At 39.2% G+C, this 19,467-nt stretch overlaps 1 long non-coding RNA gene across 3 annotated transcripts in view; it reads left to right on the forward strand.

The window, feature by feature from the left end:
- LOC306803855 overlaps positions 1-19,467 on the forward strand; it is a 62,400-nt gene that overhangs the window by 39,928 nt on the left and 3,005 nt on the right. For 2 of the 3 annotated variants that reach the window (XR_013774721.1, XR_013774722.1), the window contains one exon: positions 9,075-9,144. This is a non-coding gene — a long non-coding RNA (uncharacterized lncRNA). Of the gene's footprint in view, positions 1-9,074; positions 9,145-12,513; positions 12,626-19,467 lie in introns of those variants that run through there. The other variant, XR_013774723.1, reaches the window with a different exon arrangement.

The following is a 19,467-nucleotide window of genomic DNA, read 5'->3' on the forward strand; positions in this document are numbered from 1 at the left end:
AAAATTTCCAATGATGAAAAGTCAGAAAAATTATTATTCCAGTAAACCCTTATTTTATATTATTTTTTTTCCTATAGGATACCATAAATATAAGACAAAGTCCTATATTCAGAGCTCCAGCTGACAATAGAATAAGATTAGGCAAGGCAGAATTTGGAATGCAGTTTCTTCCTTTCTGACTGTAATCTTATAACCATAGGAATATCTATATTAAAGGTTCCAAATTGAATACTTTTCTTCTGCTATTTAGTTATTTAGATTTCTATTCTATTTACTAAGAATAATATTTTTGCCACAGTTTTCATTGTTAAGGTATTTCAGATAAGAAGACCCAATTGCTTGGTCTCTGGTCTCTAAAAATCCATCCTGTCAGGATGAGAATTAATTAATACAGCTTTAATTAACTTTAAGTTTTCTCTTTCCCTTTTTCTCCCTGGTTAATTTGGTATAGGGCAAAAATAGAACTCAGATTAGTGTAATTTTGTCTGCTATGGCAGGGGGGTTGAAACTAGTTGATCTTTAAGGTCCCTTCCAACTCAAACTATTCTGTGTTTCTGTAATTTCCTAACTCATATCAAATCCTCTGTTTCTGTAAGACAAATTCTTGGGGTAATAATGACATGCTGCTACTAGCATGAATTTGTTAACCAGAAAGATATCATTCATTAAATTTATTTCCCTCAAAAAAATCCAGTTAATTTGCCTCAATATTTATCAGAGTTGCAAATTGGGATTTTAGTTATTAAATATTTGTTTTAATGGTCATTATTCTTATTATATAGAATACTATTTAAACAATTAGGCCCCATACTTTTAAGATTTAAAGCAATCATTCAAGTTATCTTCACCACTGTTCTGCTATAATAATGCAGCAAATCTGTATTTCATGACATAGGGATTTATGATGAGATGGTACTATGTGCACAAGGGCATCTAATTGGAGCAAAAAGGAAAGCAGTCAGAACATGAGGATATCTGGATTTAAGTGGGTTATCACCAAACTTCTTTGTAAATTGCTTAACTGAAGATATGAAATTTCAATTCATATAGAATCATAGGTGTGAAGATGTGAAATTACACAGACTGTGTGATGTATATAAATCCAGCCAAAAGCTTTTGAGTGATCATTGGCTCATGTGATAGCAGAGACTTGTACTGCAGCCTAACTCCATGCTGAAATGGAGTCTGGAGTTGAGATGTGGATGAGCTGGAGGTAAGGCTAAGCTTTGCAGCTGGAACACAAGCCTGCCCACTCTCAGAGCAGCCCAGCTCTTGGATAGGGACTATTCCAGGTCTGTTGTACCCAAGTCCTTCAGAAATTCAGGGTCAGACCTGTTTTGGTAAAAACCATTTGGCTACATTCTAGTGCACAGTGCAGTTGGTTTCAATTAGGTTGTATTTATCAGAAGTTTTGTGTACAATATTCTGTATTTATGGCTTGGACATGGTGATTATTTTAACTGCTTGCTTAAAACAAAGTGAAGCTTTAGGAATAGAAGGGAACCATTTTTTTACCAAAGAAAAATTATTGAATATAGAACAGACTCTGTATAGATAATATGTCACCTAGCTGCTGGTGTATTTATATGTTATGCATATGAGGTGGGAAGTAACTTGAAGCTAGAAGGTATTAATGGCTGCCTTAAACTAATAACTGGTAAAAATAAGTGGATGCTGACAGAATCACTTACCATTTTTGGGAGTTTCACATGTGTATCATTTTCCAAATTTAACTAAAATTCAGAATTTTTTCTGTATACATTGTCTGTAATTTCAGAGTTCACTGGTCACACAAAGATATGCAGCAGTAGTGAAGTATGGGTGATATTCTTCAATTGCATAGCATACAAGTTCTGAAGGTTCAAAATGGGGGAAAAAAATCTCAGCTAGGTTGTGTCAAATTAACATATTCTTTCCACGCTTAGTTTATTTGAGAAGTTCAGAGTGAGGTTTGAATTAATCTGCCCAGCCTTCTCTTTTTCTTGAGAGTCTACTCTGGCAGCTTACTGGGTCCCTTTACAAAACACAGTAAGACCAGCTTCAATAGCTGGATGTGAGAGACAGAAAACCTGAGCAGAAATACCTGACCCTAACCTACGTGGATTGTCCACTTCATCATGCTGCTTTGATCAGAAATATGTACTTGGGCCCACAGCCACTGTTCTCAGACAGGTCTGTAGTCCATTATCATGTGGATAACTGTCAGGCCAAATTTTTCTTTTTCTCTCCCCTTTCCAGATTTCTGATTATCTTAACTATGATTGGGTAGCTGGAGAGGAATATTTTGCTATTAGCTGTGATCAGAAGTCCTACAGTATTCAGATTAATATTGAGGTGCTGTGCAATCTTACAGTGAGAAATGTCCATGGAAAAGACTGACAGGGCTTAATTTTTCATAAAAATCTGTAGGATCATTGATAAAAATTTTATAAAGCACTTTAATTTTTTTTAATAGGAAAAGACCAAAGTCACACCTGTGATATTTCTGAAACCAGAACACTGCATTTTCTTTTGTTTAATCTCATTTAAATTGTTACATCATGCTCATAACTGCACTGTTGAAAAGCCACTTGCTTAGTGCTAATGAGTGTGTTTTGATACTTGAGAATGACTTGACTTGGTTCCCAGGAAAGGGATGGGTGTACCGTATATCCAGGATTAGTTGGACACAGCTTGGCTTACAACCCATGAATATGTGTTCTTCAGGACTAGACATAGTATGGTTTTGGATGGTCCTCTTAAGGATAAAAATGGATGCTCTGTTAGCTTCTTGTTAGTAGAAGGTTTCTGATCTTCATTATGCAACAAATTTCCAGCCAAACTTTTGTTGTTCCAAGAGTGTTATTTTTAACATGTTAAGAGGGTGGGAGAAGAAAGGGGTTTTTTATCATTTGCAAGGAGTTTAATATTAATCAAATTGAACACCATTTGCCTAGGTTCCCTGGAATGTCAAATAAGATACATACATATTTCTATGAGAATATATGCATGAACATGTAGAATATGAAGTAAAATAAATTATTTAAGATTTGCTGTGGGAAAAATCACAGACTATCTTCTCCCAGAAACAGTTGGGAAAAGACTTAGGAGTGTGCAAAGCTGGTCTAAGAACAAGAAAACAGAAAGATTGTTTGGCAATAAGTTGTTTTTATAGCTGAAGCTCTTCAAAATGGCAGAAGGAAATAGAGAAGCCCATCAGCTGTCTGCACACAGCCTAAAAGGTACCAAGGTCATAATACACTTTGAGAGAGGTGAAGTCCACAGGATTTTTACATATGCTGAGTGGTTCCTTCAGCTGAGTGATGTGTAGTTCCTTCCCATTCATCCACTAATATCCCATTCAGAAGGATCAATGCTTTCAGACTGTGAGGATCATGGCCTACTTTGTAATTGTAGGATACTGAGTATATGGCAAAAAGGTAGTCACTAAATCATGTGCCGTTAATTGATCAAGTCTGAGAAATCTGCTACCAGTCAGCCCATCATCAGGGAAAGCTTTATGTATATTTCTTTTCATCTCATAGGGAGGTAACATGATGCAGTTCCTTTTCCTGTTAGCAGGCAGCACATTCACTTCCTTATTTTGCAATCTATTGCATGCAATGTCATTACGTCCTGGAGTACACTGTTTTTTGAACTTTCTGACTTTGTTATTCCCTTTTAATTCACCTCTCTCCCTATCATTATCTTGAATTCTTCCCTTTTATGATAGATTATTGTAATTGGTGCCTGAAAAGTCACTTTTTAGAGAGACTGGACTTACTGACAGCAAGCCAATGTAGTTTGTAGATCATTGTGACTACCCCAGATACTTGCAGTAGCTCCTCAGTCCTCAGGTATCAGAACTGAGATACTCTGGGGGTTTTTAACACTGTGAGTATCATTGTCCTTTGGCAACCCATGGTTTGAGAAACAACTGTTTAGCAGAGGCGAAGTTCAATTGAGTGATGAATTCCCCAACAGTACAGATTGAGAAAGGGACAGAAAGCAGGTTTGTTTAACCTGGATTCAGAGAAGGTCTGCTGATAGTGGCAGAGGACCTGCGTGATTCCATAACAGTGCAAAGTCTCTATGATAACCTGAGTTACAGCTACTGTTCTCTCATGTTTCTCTACAAATGAAATTATTCTTGGTAAAGGATATAGGCCATAGAAGAGGTTTTGATGTTGGTATATCTACTTTAAATTTAAGGAAGAACGAAAGTATTCTCCCCATATGTTGTGCATCTATTGTTTTAGATCTCTTGATCAGCCAGTCTTTAGTTAAAAGTTGCAAAAGACTACAGGAAATCTATGAGGTTGTGTTACCTTGGTTGTTAAAAATAGGGCCAGATAGCATTTATAATCCCTGTGTTGTAATAGTCACTGTATCTCTGAGATAACCCTGTTGTGCAAACAGGAAGATGCTGTTTGGTCACAAGTCAAAGCAGGGGTTCCAGCCCTACAGGGATTCTCTCCGTGGATCCCCATCCCTCGAGCTAGCCTCTTTACTGCTATGCTTATCTTGGTCTCTCCTATGTGAATGCCCCATTGACTTAGGATCAGGGCACTGCTTAAAGACCAGGAAAAGGTAAGGACAGCTAAAGTCTGGTGTATTTGAGACTGAGCTAGAGTGAAAGAGGTGAAAAGTCAGCAGTCCTAGGCTCTGCTCTCCTCACCTGTCACAGACACTGTTTGACATGTTCACATCTCTATTCCTCTGTTTAACCTACCTGCCATGACAGTTACTCTCCACTTGCAAGCATTACGCATAGTGTGACTATTACATAGCACCAGGTGTTATGCCAGGTGCCTTCCAAGACAAATACACAAGCAAGTATTTGTTAATAGTTGCTCTGCTCCTTGTTCCAGAAGGGAAAAAGAGAGAGGAGTAGACTGTCCTCGTAATAACTTCATGTACTGCAGCTGAACCTATCAGAAGAGGGCTGCAGACTATTAGGAACCCCAAGAAGAGACTGCAGAGCCCTTCAAAACTGCTGGCATGGCCAGGAAGGGCACCTTATGGAGAGTTCCCTTCTCTGCACTTCAGGAATTAGCACAACATGTATCTTTGAAATAACACCAACCCTCTTTCCGTCATCTTTCCCAGGTAATGTCTTTGGCCTCTCTACCACTCTCAAAGTATTTTGAAGGGTTCATTGAAATACTTGCTGTGAGACCTTAATATCCTTATTATTGGAAGACAAAAGATAAATGGCTAAAATTTTCTGGTTATTCTAGTTTTCGAAGCACAAAAATGTACAGCAAATATTCATATAAAATTCAGGTAAAATATAGGTCAGAATGCTCCAGAAGGAAATAATTTCTGAGTGCACCAAGAACAGCATTTAAGAACAAGGCTAAGTTATGAAGCACAGCCTTTAAAGGAACCACTTTAAAACAGGCCATTATATTTCCTGTAATTATTTATCTGATTCCACCAATATTCATTGATAAACTGTTTAATGAGTGTTCACTTAAGCTTAATCTTATATTAAAGAAATTGATACAACTCAGGGGTTTTGCCCTAAAAGCTAATGTAAGGAAAGCTGGCAGAAGCAAAGTCTTTCTCCCAGGACACTATTACTGGGGCAGATGCAGCTGTGGGTGAAAGCCTGATGCAAAATCTATGCAATAGCTAACTACCACCAAAACACTCTATCAATAGTGTGGGTGGACATTAGGAAATTAGGGACAAAGAGGTCTTAGATGTTGCCATTAGGAAAGAGTGAATTTTGGCACTTAGAAGGAATGTGGATGGATACCCTGAGATGCAAATGTAGCATATTCTGAATATGTGAAAGTCAATGTCGTGATCACAATATGCTTTCCAGTAAATTAAGGTTTCTGTGACCCAGGTCACAATGGTCTGTTCTTGTATGGCACTGAGGCACCTTAAAGTGTGGTTTACCTAAATGAGTGAATAATCCCACTGAACATGGGGTATATTTGTACACTTGAAATTTAGTGTAAGTCTCATGTTGAACTGGCCTTGGCAAAAAAAAGGATGTCTTCTGGGGAAAGGAGAGGTTACTTGTGGTTGAGAAGGAAGGCAAAGACAAATTCTTTGAGAGAGCAGTTACTCCTCTTCCGTGTAGTAATACCCAGGAAAAGTGAAAGCAGGAACATGTGCTATATTGTGCTGTGGAAGCTGCTCGTGTCTAGATGTGTAATGTGACAATGTAAGTCAAATATACAGTACCACTGATTACTGGGATAGAAAAGTATATCAATGTGAAGTAGATGATCACAATGCAATTCCACATTTTTATGCACATTTCATATGGTGAAATAAACAGTAGTGTAAATAAAACTGTGATATAAGTATTCTCACAGGAGTTGCATGTGTGAGCTTTTAGTACTTGACTTTTTGCATGTAAACATGACAATTTCTGTAAGCAGCTAGAGACAATTTCTGTGTGCTTGTGGGACACAAACTTTCTATGAAAGAAGTTGAAAAGTGATTGTTGCACTGCTCCTATAAACCCCTAAGTCTTTCCATTAAGTCTCAGTGTCTCAGAAGCCCTTATGTCTACAAAGGTAGAAACTACAGTGCTTTGGTGGCTAGAGGAAGATTCCATTGTATGTATGGGTTCTTGCCTCCATGTGTGTGAGTTCACAGCTGTGTTTTGGAGTCTACCATAGACAGGGAAGATAATATGAACGGGAATATACAGGTTTGGAAAATATAAATGCAAGCCAGTTTTTGTTCTGCTGTTGATTGTTAGTTGCTTAGAGTGTTGTGGTTTATCTTGAAAAGATAAGGGTTACACAAGTGTATACTTTGGAAACTAGTTAGACAAGGTCCTGGTACAGAACAGTAAAGGTTCTCTCTGGGCTGGAATATTTTTTATAGATTGCACTTGGTAGAAGGAGGAGAAAGAGTTACCACAATTGGTAGCAGGGAGACACAGTGTTTCCTTCCCCAAACAAACCAAAGTGAACATATGCCCTCTAATTTCCTATGGCCTATGTCAAGAGGAGTATTTATTGCTAATTTAAAAGCATACAGAAAAGTAAATGCAGGGATCATTTTTTCTCCTTGAGTTTGCATAGGAAAATAATTAAAGGCAAATATTGTATGTTGTAAGGAATATATTGGTCTGCATATGGCATTGTTTTGTTGCGAATCACAGACCCAGTGGCCTGATCCTGCTGTCACTGAAGTGAATGGCATATTTCCTATTGATTTCAGGGAAAGAGCAGATTACAACCCAACATGAGACAGGTGAAAGCTGTTCCTTTAAAATTATGCTACCCAATATATTTAGGCTCCCAAATTACTTTTTCTTAGTGTCCTGGGAAGTAGATGGACACAAACAATTTGTATTAAAAGTGTAATGAAGATTATTTAAGGATGTAAATGTTGCCTTTAACATTGCTGAACCAAAAACATAAAAGATTCTGCCAGTGCATGAAAGTGAAACTAGCTGAGAACAAAAGTGAAACCAACAGGCAACTCTCACTTCCCAGGCTGAGTGAAATGCAGAAATCCTAAAGTGCTGATGCTTAACAGTAAATTTGAATTTTAAAATTTCCTTTACTTTTATTAGTGTGAAAAAATGTTATTAGTGATGTAGACAAAAATTTTCCTTAAGACAGGTGTTTTCTCATGATGGTATCTCTTTAAAAAGTCAGAACCAATTAAAAATGTATTTTTTTTTTTCTTTATTATATGTAGGGGCTTCTGTTCACATTACCCTCTTTTTCTTTCTCATGCATTTTCCTTTTGCATGTGTTGTATCACAGACTTGTAAGTCATGTATCCTTAATATTCTGACAGAAGCATGTGGTAGAGCAGGACAGAATTGACCTTGCTTTACAAAAGTATTGGTGACTGTAATCAGCAAGTTTTTAGAGAAGGGAAAGAAAAAGTGTCTTTAAAAATATATTAATATGATGGTCAAATGTGTTTAATTGATAAAATACCAAAAAATGAGAGGCAGTGTAGCAATGGGGAAAGACAGACATTCAGTTCTTCCTGCCCAATCTAGTAGGATCAGGAGGAGACAAACGTACAGGAAAGTGGGGAAATACCAAAAAAAAACAATAGCAGAGGGTAGAAAAAAGCATTGGACGCCATAGACAAAAAGACAGAATGGAGGAAATAAGTGGTTTAGATACATTAACTTTGTGCAAAATTCTTTCTTGGTCCACATTTGTCAGTGTCTAGGAAATTGTGTGTAAAAATACATGTGCGGCAACAGTCTGCTGTAGATCTAAGCAGTATGAGGAGGGTAAATATGTGGAAGGGAAAGGGTAAGAGATAACAGTTTGGTTTTTTTTTAAGGCAGTTTAGTCATGAATACTACACCCTACAGTGCTGAGGCTTTCTGACCATGATTTATGTTGATAATGCTTATTAAATGACAAACTGAAACAAGGTGTTTTGTTTTTTTTTTTTTTTAATTCAGCATACGGAATTAATACTCATTATCTTAAACATTTTTCTCCTCTCACATTTGTTTGGAAAAGTTTAGAGGGAAAAGGGCAGGGGGGACAGTGTATAGACAGTGATTTTAGCTGGTATTTACCTCGCAGGTGGAGGGAGGAGATAGGAGTCTCAAAACTACAGCTTATGCAAATTCTGCAGCATCAGAAGTAAGTACAAAATAATAGGAATCACAGAAAAATGGGTAAAGCAAAGACCATATTTATCTGGGAAAGTATTCAAATTTTAAAGCAGAGGAGGGAAAAGTTGCTGTGGGAAGAAATATCTCAGGACTTTTTCCCTCATGTAAATGGCTTTAAAAATTTTCAATGTATGTTGTTTTTTTTTTAAATATAAGATCATACCAGTTGCAGATTAAATGTTGCTAATGAGATGGAGTATTCAGTGATATAGAGGCCTCTAAGAACTCAAAACCAGGCCTGGGGAATCTGATACTTCAACTGACAATGTATGGAAATAATTTTTGACTTGTTTACCTGACTTATCAAAACCAATTTTGAGGACTCAGTCTAGAATGTAATAAGAGTTTTTAAAATGCTTTTCAGACCAAAAGATAGAAAGCTTTTTGAGGGCCAGATAATTTGAACATGCAAAAATGTGCCTGGGTATACAGTAATTTTAATCTATTCCCTCTTATTTTACAGAGAACGTGGCACAGCCCCTGTTCTGGGACAGAAGGACGGACGTCTGAGGGACATGGACATCTCTTCTCTGGTAAGCCACTCTTACTGATGGCTTGAGAGAGAAAAAATAACTTTTCTGTTCAGATTAAATAATACCTGACCTTTTGGCCTTTTAGATTTTGGTGTTTATTGACATTCAGACAAACATAGATATTTTGTTTTATTTTGAGAGAGGTGAGGAGGCAAAGTGTTGTGAGGGAGGGAAGTTAAAGCCAAGTCCTTCTGATGTCCAATTGGCTGCAGGAGAATAGCAGTGCTGACAGTGGTATACTAGATTTTCCCAATAAAAGATGCAAATGATAGGATATTATAGAAAGATCAATGTATTTGTGAATTGTGCTGTGTGTTTCAGTTTGCTTCATATTAGAATAGCTAATAAACTGGAAGTAGATGCTACAATCTCTGGTTGGTCAAAGACAGGGCTAGAAAAAATAGTTCCTTCTAATTGTATATGGTTTTGTTGTGTTGACAAATATATTTGATATGGTAGCAATTAAAAGTAGTCTGTTTTGATTAAGTTGAAGGGCTGAGACTTGGTTTTAAAGCATGCTGGATAATTAAGCAAGAGTCAGTAAATGGCATAAAGCTCCAGATAGGATGCTTTTTGAAAAATGCAGTTGCTTGAGGTCAAATTAGTCAATAAGTAAAATTTTCTCATCAGGAAAGAGTCTGTATTTCTGAAGTATTTTATACTTTGTGTAAGCTTTTTATACACCAATAGATAGAGGAGCTGTGTTAAAGTGCTGGAGTTGCTATTGTGTTACGGTACGTCACTTGTCCTTCCTGGTTTGAATTGTTGATTCAACTCTGATAATTAAGACAAGAGAGAAATGTAAATTCTGTTTACCAAATGAGATGTTTGTAGCATTGAAAAAATTGAGAGATTAAACATGATTAGAAGTCTCTAAAATCTATAATGTTGTTCTGTAGCCTTTGAAAAGGCAGAAATCTAAATAATAATATTTCTACAGGCAAAATAATATACATTATCTAAAATAAAGTATAAACTGCTGTTAGAAGAGTTTTGAAATAAACAGTATGTGCAGATAGGTAGTTAGGATTTTTAAGTATTTTTCTTCCCCTATTCTCTTTCCTCAAGGAAAACAGAAGGATTTTTTTCAAACATAAAAGGAATAAATAAATACAATTGGAATGTAACATTATGCTAGATATTTGGTGAAATTTGATTTCTTATAAGTATTTTAGGGTTTTAAATGTAAGTGCTGTGAAACAGTTCAGATCTCAAAGTTTGTGGGGAAGAAATATTTCAGCATCTTTGTTCATACCTGAGGAATCCATTTTAGAAGTCTATTTTTCCTGTTTGCAAAATACATTTTTGTTAGATCTATGTATTTGGGTTAAGACTTACTTAAAATTGCTTAATTAGGTTATACTGAAATTCTAAGTGATTTAAAAAGAAGGATTATGGTAATATGACAAAACATAACACTATTTTCATTGAAATTCTTAAATAAAGCCCTTTTAACATGCCAATTTAAAAAGATCTGTAAATTTAGGGTGTTAAAATAGTACATAATGTAAAAAGACTGAACTTATAATGGAATGTATAATCCTGTACCAGTGAGCAGGGATTTTGTAGGTACGTCTGGAACATGGCAGGAGGTCATTCACACCTTCAGTTTGGTTTTGAGCATTTCTTTTGTGGTATTCTCCTTCTTCTTACTTTATTATGTATATGTAAACACTTATAAAATGTTTGTGGTTGTTTCGTAAAAAAAAAATGTAGAGAAAGAGGTAACAGTGTAGGTGCGCTAAGCTAGATGGGGACTGATTGTGTTTTCCCAGGAAATTCTGAAAAATATACCAAAGTAAAAATTGCTACAGTAAAAATAAATTCTAAATAATTGTATTCATGCTGTTTGAAATAGCATGGCTGTGAATTGTCTTTAAAAACCTTCTGTAAGTGTCCAAAAACAGTGCAACAAAAAATGTTTTCCAATTGTGTTTTCTCTAGATAAATCTATGGGCTTGAATGCTGATTATAGGGACAGGGTATTATAAAATGAACTTTAAAAAAAGGAGCTATGTGTGTGCTTTTCTCATAGATAAGTTGTGGGGTTTTTTTCTGAAACGGAAAACGTATATCTGTTTCTTTCCTCTGTGTTGTTTATAGTTTGAAATAAAAAACAAATTTGTAGAGATTTTTTTTTTAGACGTATTTGTATAAAAAATCTGGCAATAAGTTTGTTTTACTTGTAATTTAATATTGGAGAAATAGCAGAATGTTTCTGGATATTTGCATTTATTTCAGAGGTTGGAGCTTAAGCCAGATTTCTGTGTAGTCTGTCAGGCAGTTACACGTCTGAGCATGTTACAGTCTGTAGCACTACAAATTAAAGCTATTTGACTTTTATTTGCTGCATGAGGCTTTCATGATGAAAAAAAAAAAATGAATTGCAAATAAATTAGAAGAATAGGGGGTGATCTCTGCACGTGTGCGGGAGCTGTTTCGGGGTGCAATGCGAGCTGTGAAGGGGGGCCGGCTCAGACCCGGAGGGTTTTACTCGGAGCTGCTGCTTTTGCCTGAACTCCTGCTCTCTGCCCCTGTCCCTCACTGACTTTATAAATCGATCCTGACTCTCCGAGATATTTTTCTGCTCCCGGCAGGGTGGTTGCATGCACATTGTTTGCTACTTATTTTAAGAGAGGAGCTGAAAAAGTGCTGTATGTGTTGGTCACACGTATACTGAGCACCTGTATGAAGAGTGTATGGGAAGGAGGGCAGAACACGAGTGTGTGACTGATTTTCACATTAGTTTCACTACAAGATAGCTCAGCATTTCCTAGTAACTTTGTCCCGAAGTTTTCTAGGGGTTGTAAAGCTATTTTTGAGTTAATTTGCTTATTTCAATTTGCCTCCTCAAACATAAATAATTTTTTTTTCTTAAACCCCACCAGCTAGAATAAGATATTTCACCTGCTTTTTACTATGTCTCAGGGAGAGTGCAGTTAATGCCAGTAGCAAACAGTTGTGGTTGGGACCAGAAGCCACACTGCGGGAGTACAGAAACCCGCCACAATGTCAGCGGCCCGGGGCCCGCCGCTGGGCCGGGCCCGGCCGGGCCGGGCCGCTCGGAGCTCGCTCCTCCGGCGAGCCGGGGCGGGGCGGCTCTGCCCCGGGGCCCGCGGAGGCGCCGGGCCGGGGTCCCGGGCACGGCCCGCCGGGCAGCGGCGAGGGGGGGCCGGGCGGGCCGGCGGAGGCGCCTCGGCGCCGCACAGGGTTAACGGCGGAGGCCGCGGGGGCCGGCGGGAGTTGTAGGCGCCGCGGCATGACGGGAACCGCCAGGAGCGGCGGGGATTCGCCGGCAGCGGCCGCGACGGCGCCCGGCAGCTCTGCTGAGGGGGGACGCGGCTGTCCCGTCGCGGGGAGCTCCGGCCCGGCCCGTGCCGAGCCCGGCCGGGTGTCTCAGCGAGCGCTGGTGTTATCCCCGCGCCCCGAGCAGCGGCCTGGCGGCGCGGCCCGGCCGGGGGCGCCTCTGGAGCGCCGGCAGGTCGGTGGCGGCTTTGTCCCGGAGCCGGTGGTGCTGGCGTGCCCGGCCGGTCCTGCCCAGCCCCGGTATCGGCGGGGCCGGGACCTCTCTCCCGGCTGCCCGCGGCTCCGCGCCCGGGCCGGGCCGTGGGGCATCAGCCCGGTCCGGCAGGCCTCGCCCGGAGCCGCGTCCTCCCGAGAGGGATTGGCTTTGGTTAGAGCGCCCGGGCGCTGGTCCGCGCTGGCTCTGGGGCTCCTGCCGCTCCTGCGGCTGCTCGGGCCCGCAGAGCTCACCGGCTCACTGCGTGCGGACCTTTGCTTGCGCTTTGGCTGAGCTCCGCACCCAGCCCGGGAGCGGAGAGAAGCCTTCCTGCGGCCTCCGCCGCCGCTCAGCACCGCGGATAGCAAAGGCTGCCTCGTAGCAAGAGGAGATGGAATGCTTTTATCTGCGAGTTGAGTTTTGTCCGTTGAGTTTTTAAAATGTGAAGTGGAAAAATGAAGGAGCTGAAGTGCATTGAAGTTATGGGACAAACCCAGGAAGCAAACAGAACTTGGTAGTTTACCTGATGGGGGGTTATTTTCTCTCCGGACAAAGTGGAAAGGGAAGAAAGAGGAGGCAATCAACACTACGTGTTAATTTAATTTAATTTGTGCCAATAGTGCGAAGTCAGTTCTTGTTAAACCTTCTGATGCTTTAAAGTAACTTGTTAATTAACTGGAGATAACTTACTCGATGTATCAAAGGAATGACAAATAATGTATCAGTCAGAAGCGAACTTGGGGCTGAGCGTGCTTAAACTTCTCTTGGGAATGGAAAGATTCTTGTTAGGTTGTTTTCCTTGTTAATAGTAATCCTCTTCAGATTCAGAAGACTAGTTTTTTTGTTAACTAATAAATGAAGTGCAAAGAAAATTACACTGTTGAGCTCAAACAACATAAAAAAGAAACGTGCCATAGTAGGCTTGTTTTCTATTGCTCAGTTTCTGTGAGAGCGTATGTGAGGAGCTCTACAAACATTTTTGTGTCAGTAAGCACATCAGATTTTGCCAATGATACCACCTGAAATACAGTTCTTAAAGTATACATAGATGGCTCTCAGAAGAAAGGAAAATAAGTGAAATATATGTTTTTTTCCAAGGGAAGGTATTGTTCTATTGGAGGAAAAAAAGTTGTTTTGCTTATAAAAGAAATTATTGAGTAGCCACAGAAAAGTGGTAAGTGCCTTCAGTGCCAGTGTTACAACCTCTGGTGCTTTGTACTTGCAGAGTGAAGCTGGTGAAGATGGCTTGAGATACAAAACCAGCAAGTCCAGAACAAAATAAAGCAGAAAATATCAAGGCAAGGGAAATATGATTAATCTATTGTTATGTATTTTAAACTTGTTAGTGTATGGCCTACTCTGTTCCCATTCTAACCATTACTTTTCCAGTTTTGCAATAGTAGGGTTTCCTGGATGCTGTTTTCTTATTTCAGTGGCAATGCCTTAGCACTGCAGTTGTGCTTTATCGCAATAAATACAATATATGAGCAAATGTATAATCTACCTGCAAATACTGTACTGAATTAGCAGTGGAAGCTGCAAATAAAGGGGGTCAAATAGTTGAGGGTACCCAAAGGAAAGACAAGGTTAGCAATAGAGATGATCTAATCTGGCAGCTCTTGTAGACTTAGCTGTAGGATAGTTTTTGAAGGGCAAAATAAGATCACAGAGACATTAAAGGTAGGATGAAATGCAGCATTTTTAGCAAAAAAAAAGACTGTGCCAGACTACCTTGTTACCTTATGTTTCATTGTGAGGAAACTTTGATACTGTACCATGTGATGAAATAATGTAAAACAGAGAAAATTTTGATTAATTGCATTGTAAGTGACGTTGGAATGAACTGGGAGATAATAGGTAGAAAGAGATTATACTTATGGAAAGAAGGCTGCAAACTGGAGTTTTTGAGGACTATTGGAATTCTTTCCTTAGTGACACTAGTGAAAAAGTACAATGATAAAATCAGTGGACTGTATTGATAGAGAGGAGGATTGAAATATCCATGTGCTGACAAGATGAATCAAAACTGAGATTAATAGAATTAGATGAGATTTAGTGATGCAAATAGAAACTGATCACAATTTGTTCTAGAAGAGTTCATCACTTCAGTGACAGGTTGGTAGTTGGTATAATATTTAGCAGCAGAATGATAGCATGTGACATGGCTGAGAAAATAATTTAAAAAAAACCGTAGTGTTCTGGAAAGTGTTAAGGGATGGATTTCCTGTATGTATAGAAAATATTACTGTCAATGTATATGGCATTAGTAAGACCTTATCTGGCACCCAGCTATCACCCACACTCAGATAAATGGGTTCAAACAGATGGATGGAACAGATGCAGAAAAGGAGCACATGGATTTTAAGAGGAATAGAGAGGCTTAATAGAAAGACACAGAAGTGACAATTACACCGTTATGTAAGGAAGGAAATAATTAAATGAGCTCAAGATTAGGATAAAGCAAAACAAATGTGTGTAAAAGGGATAGCGGGTAGACTTTGCTGGGAATTGCAGGAAGAGCTGTAACTATCAGACTAATGATATTCTGGAGTGGTTTCATGAAACAAGTTTAAATTTCTTTTAGAAGGAACTTTGATATATCTGGGAAAGAACATCAATGTTGGGTTCTGCATACTAGGGGGAAATTTGACTCGGGAATCCTGGGTATCCCCTCCCATAATGCAGCATTCTTGTGTATCAATGGATTCTGAGATAGATATGTTAATTTACAATGGGCCCATTTTGAAATACTGCTGGTTTTTGTCATACCAATTTCCTTTTATGCCTCTTAATAGCAGCAGAGTACTTTGGTTGTGTTTGCTCTGAACTGTGTGCTTGGTTTGGACACCATGGCTGCATTCATGCAGTGCTGCCTGGATGGGCTACTTGTAGGAGTTCTAACAGAAAAATTTTTAGCTAAGTTTTTAGGCATCTAGGCCAAGACAGTGTTGCATTCTAAAATGTATGTATGATCAGCTTCCTTGGGAACCTTGTGTCTTTTTTCCCCCACCTTTTGGATTGTATGGTTTTTACATACAGCACTTAGTGCAGTAGTGAACAATTAATAGAAGAACCTAAAGATTAAAGGACATTGTTTTTCAACAAGGCTGCTGTCCTCTAGGCACACAGTTTAAATTTTTTACTTAGCATTTTGGCTTTTAGGAAATCTCCACAGGGCAGGGAGTTAAGCAATCATTGCTCAATCATCCATTTTAATTTTATTTTTCAGTCTACACCTGTAGCAGGTTATTCAAAGAGAAATAATATGTTTTAAGGAGGTAACTTCTTGTTCAGTGGTCAATAGAAAACTAAGTGATAGAATCAATCCAATCATCAATTTATGCATTACGTGCACTTTCAGTAGTTGCTGAAGCAAAGAAGTGAATTGATTTTAAGAATTAAACTTCCTTCATTTGCCCAGAGGTGAAGAAGTCATGAAAATGGAAGGCTCATTTGTTATGACACAGTGTGAAAGACTAGGAAGAAAGACCAAAAATAAAAGTATCATTTCTAAATGGTTTCTTGTTCTTTTTTCCTAAAAAGGGATTTGAGCTACAGATATTTATCTTAAAGTTTACAAGGCAGAGGTGTGACCATAGAGTGATGGTATGAGTGTGGTATGTAACATGTTGGTTGTTATTTAACCTAGATTCCTGAAAGTTATTTTCCTCTTCCATCATGAGTCTGATTCTTTAAAGAAAATAATTCCTATTTATAGCAGGTCCTTTCTCTTGTTTTTTTATTAATCTTTTTTAATTGGAAGGAAGTTGGGGACTTTCCCTTGAAATGGTAGGAACACTGTGGTAGGCCTTCAGCAAAGAAAAATTTTCTGACCTGATTTGCCCATGTCATCCTACAAGGCTTTCTGCCATTAAAAGAGGCACTTTCACTGGTGTCACTTGTTTCTAGTCCTCTTGTGCTGTATTATACCTCTTGAAATAACACTGACTGGGGGAGCAAGGCTGATAATGACATTTGTGTGACTCAATAATAAAAGCAAAACAGCTCATATTTTAGTATCAAACAAAAATAAGGTGTTGCTGCTGTCACTAAGAACAGGCCAGATCCATTCTTTGGCTGGTTTTATGTAACCACACCTGGGGAAAATGTGTACATGTGTATGCTCACACACATGTATATATAAATGTGCACCTGCCTTGCTGCAGGTGGTGGCTGATGAGTAGAATAACAGAGCATCAATATATAGAAGTACTGGGAACCTGCACACTGAACAGAATCAGAGTATGGCAGGGCTTGGTTTGAGTGCAGTAGACTCAGAAAGGGAGGGTTCACTACAGCCTGCAGCAGCAATTTTTGGGCTGATTTTTAAAATTGCTCATTGTTTGGTTTTAATTATTTTTTGTAAGAATTCTTTGGAGCCAGGCCATTGCTGCTGTAAATCTTCAGATTTCCACTGAAGTCTCCAGAGGGGGATAGCATTTTACACACCTTGAATAGATGGCCTTTTGGGTGAAAGCATTATTGTGGTGTCTTTGAACCTACATTGTTTTTAAACAGTGGCAGTTTTGAAATGCCAATTTCAGTACTTAAAACTGCAATGATGCAAGTCTTTAGAAGTCTGGAAGCCAAACATTTTAAAGAAATAAGGAGAATTTGATGAAAAATATACAGATGCATAATTGGGATTTAAAAATAGATAGCAATCTGAGATACTTTTTTTTATTCCAATTTCTGTCCCTGATAGGGTCCTAGTTGAACTTTCTGCCTCACATTTCCTCTAGAAATGATACATTGTGTTTAACAGGCGTTCAAAGTGGAATTAATGTTTGTGAAGTACTGGGAGTAGCTGAGACAAAGTCTCCTACAGGTACTGGCTTTTGGCAGGGTCACCAGAACTGTCTGGCATGTGGATCTTTAAGGAGACACTTGAGGACTACTGTTTTTTTTAAAAAGGATGAGAAGACAGAGATTTATTACCAAATGTGGTCCATCATCGGGTCTGAAAGTGAATATATCATGCAGGATGACACTGAGTGTTGGCAGTGGTGTGAGTGCCACGCATTCCTGAACTTTGTTCATTTTATGTGGACAAGTATCTGTATCACTTATCTACAGTTAAAAAGCTAGGTAGAAGAGACATCAAGGATTAAACAATGACCACACAGCATTTCATTTCTACAGATGGTATTTTCAGCTCCAAATCAATATATTTCAGTGGGATGTAGGATTGAAAAAGGGTATTTGTTGCCATGGCCATATTGGTCTCCAGTAAACACATGCTGCACTTGGATTTGTAGCATGCACAACTATTAGAATTTTTTTTTTTTTTTTTTTTTTTTTTTTTTAGTGGGACTTAATTTCCAATGTTGCTGGTGATTATAAAACCCAACCCCCACTTTATATGCATGTTCTACCAAGCCTTTTCTTGGCTTGTGTCATCAGAGGATCTGAAACTCCCCATTGCAATCACATTTGAGAACTCTAAACTGGGAATGGCAACAAAAAGAGGAATTCTGAGTTTTAACAGGATACACACTTGTCAATCCACCGTAGGTAAAAGTGAAAAATCCCTGTATCATGTACTAGAAGTTTGTGGTACCATTTGTATTGTTTCCTGTTTGTAAGGGAAACTGAACAGACTTTCTCATAAAGAGCAGCCTACATCTGCATGGCATGTTGAATTTGCAATCTATAGACTCAACTAGTTAATATGCCAGCTACTGTTTGGCTTTAGATTCTGTTTGTCTTCCATTGCTACATTTGCCTGGAGTGTTTTGTTGTTGAGAAATTTGGGACTTTATTCCCTGAAGCAGGCCAGGTTGCTGATGTCCAAGGTTTATTTGAGAAGCAAGGAGTGTATAGCTGTTACACAGTGTGGTTACTCAAAATGCCTGTCTTAGTTTCAAAGCTATGAGTTGTGTTTCACAGCTACCTTGTGTTTGCAAGTTTCTGCCCTTCTCATGGAAACTATACCCAAAAGTGTGCAATTGCAGATGAGCAGCACATCATTCAAAATCTGTGCTTAGTTGGTTATTTATTATGGCACTTAATGTTACCAATTCCATCCCTTTCTCTCAACCTGCTGTTCTCTGGCTCCCTTGCTTCCTGCAAGCTCTGCAGAGCAGGGCGATCAGCTCAAGGTGCCTTATGTTAGGCCCACAGGAGTCCTGTACTGTAGGAACTGACAGCAAGAGCCAGCTGGCAAAGCCCAGCTCTGAACCATGGATGTCCCAGCACCTGCTCCATGTGTAGCATGCCAGGAGGGAGGAGGGTTACATAAATGCCTGCTTCTAGAGTTGCCCAAATACACCACTTTAACATATGCTGAAGGTGTATGCACAGGATGAGCCAACAATGTCTACCCCAGCCCCCTCCAGTCCCACTGGCTTTCCCTCCCATCATTACAGCTGAAAGAAAAACAGTTACTGAGAAGAAATTCTTTACTGAGGTGAGGCACTGGAATAGGTTGCCCAGAAAGTTGTGGGTACTCCAATCCTGTGAACATCCAAGACCATCTTGCATGGGGCTCTGAGAGCCCTGGCCTTGTGAAAGGCTTCCTTGCCCATGGCAAGAGAGTTGAAAGTAGGTGATCTTCAAGGTCCCTTCCAACCCAGGCCACTCTATGGTTCTATGATACGGTTCTGTGATTCTGTGTGCTGTGCAACGGCTTCAATCAAAATCACCTCACACACCTGTGCTGTTAAAGCACTTTTCTGACCTTTTGGGCAGAGGAGGGAAATCTGAATTCCTGGGAGAGTGCTAAATAGTGTATGGACTCATAGGGATACCATGACCCCTGCAAGGAGATGGAGTAGTTGCCTAAGAAAAGGCTGAGGATTTGGAATTCTACACTAGGTATAACC

The sequence above is a fragment of the Erithacus rubecula genome (genome assembly GCF_903797595.1).
Source record: "Erithacus rubecula genome assembly, chromosome: 6".
In the NCBI taxonomy this organism is placed as follows: Eukaryota; Metazoa; Chordata; class Aves; order Passeriformes; family Muscicapidae; genus Erithacus; species Erithacus rubecula.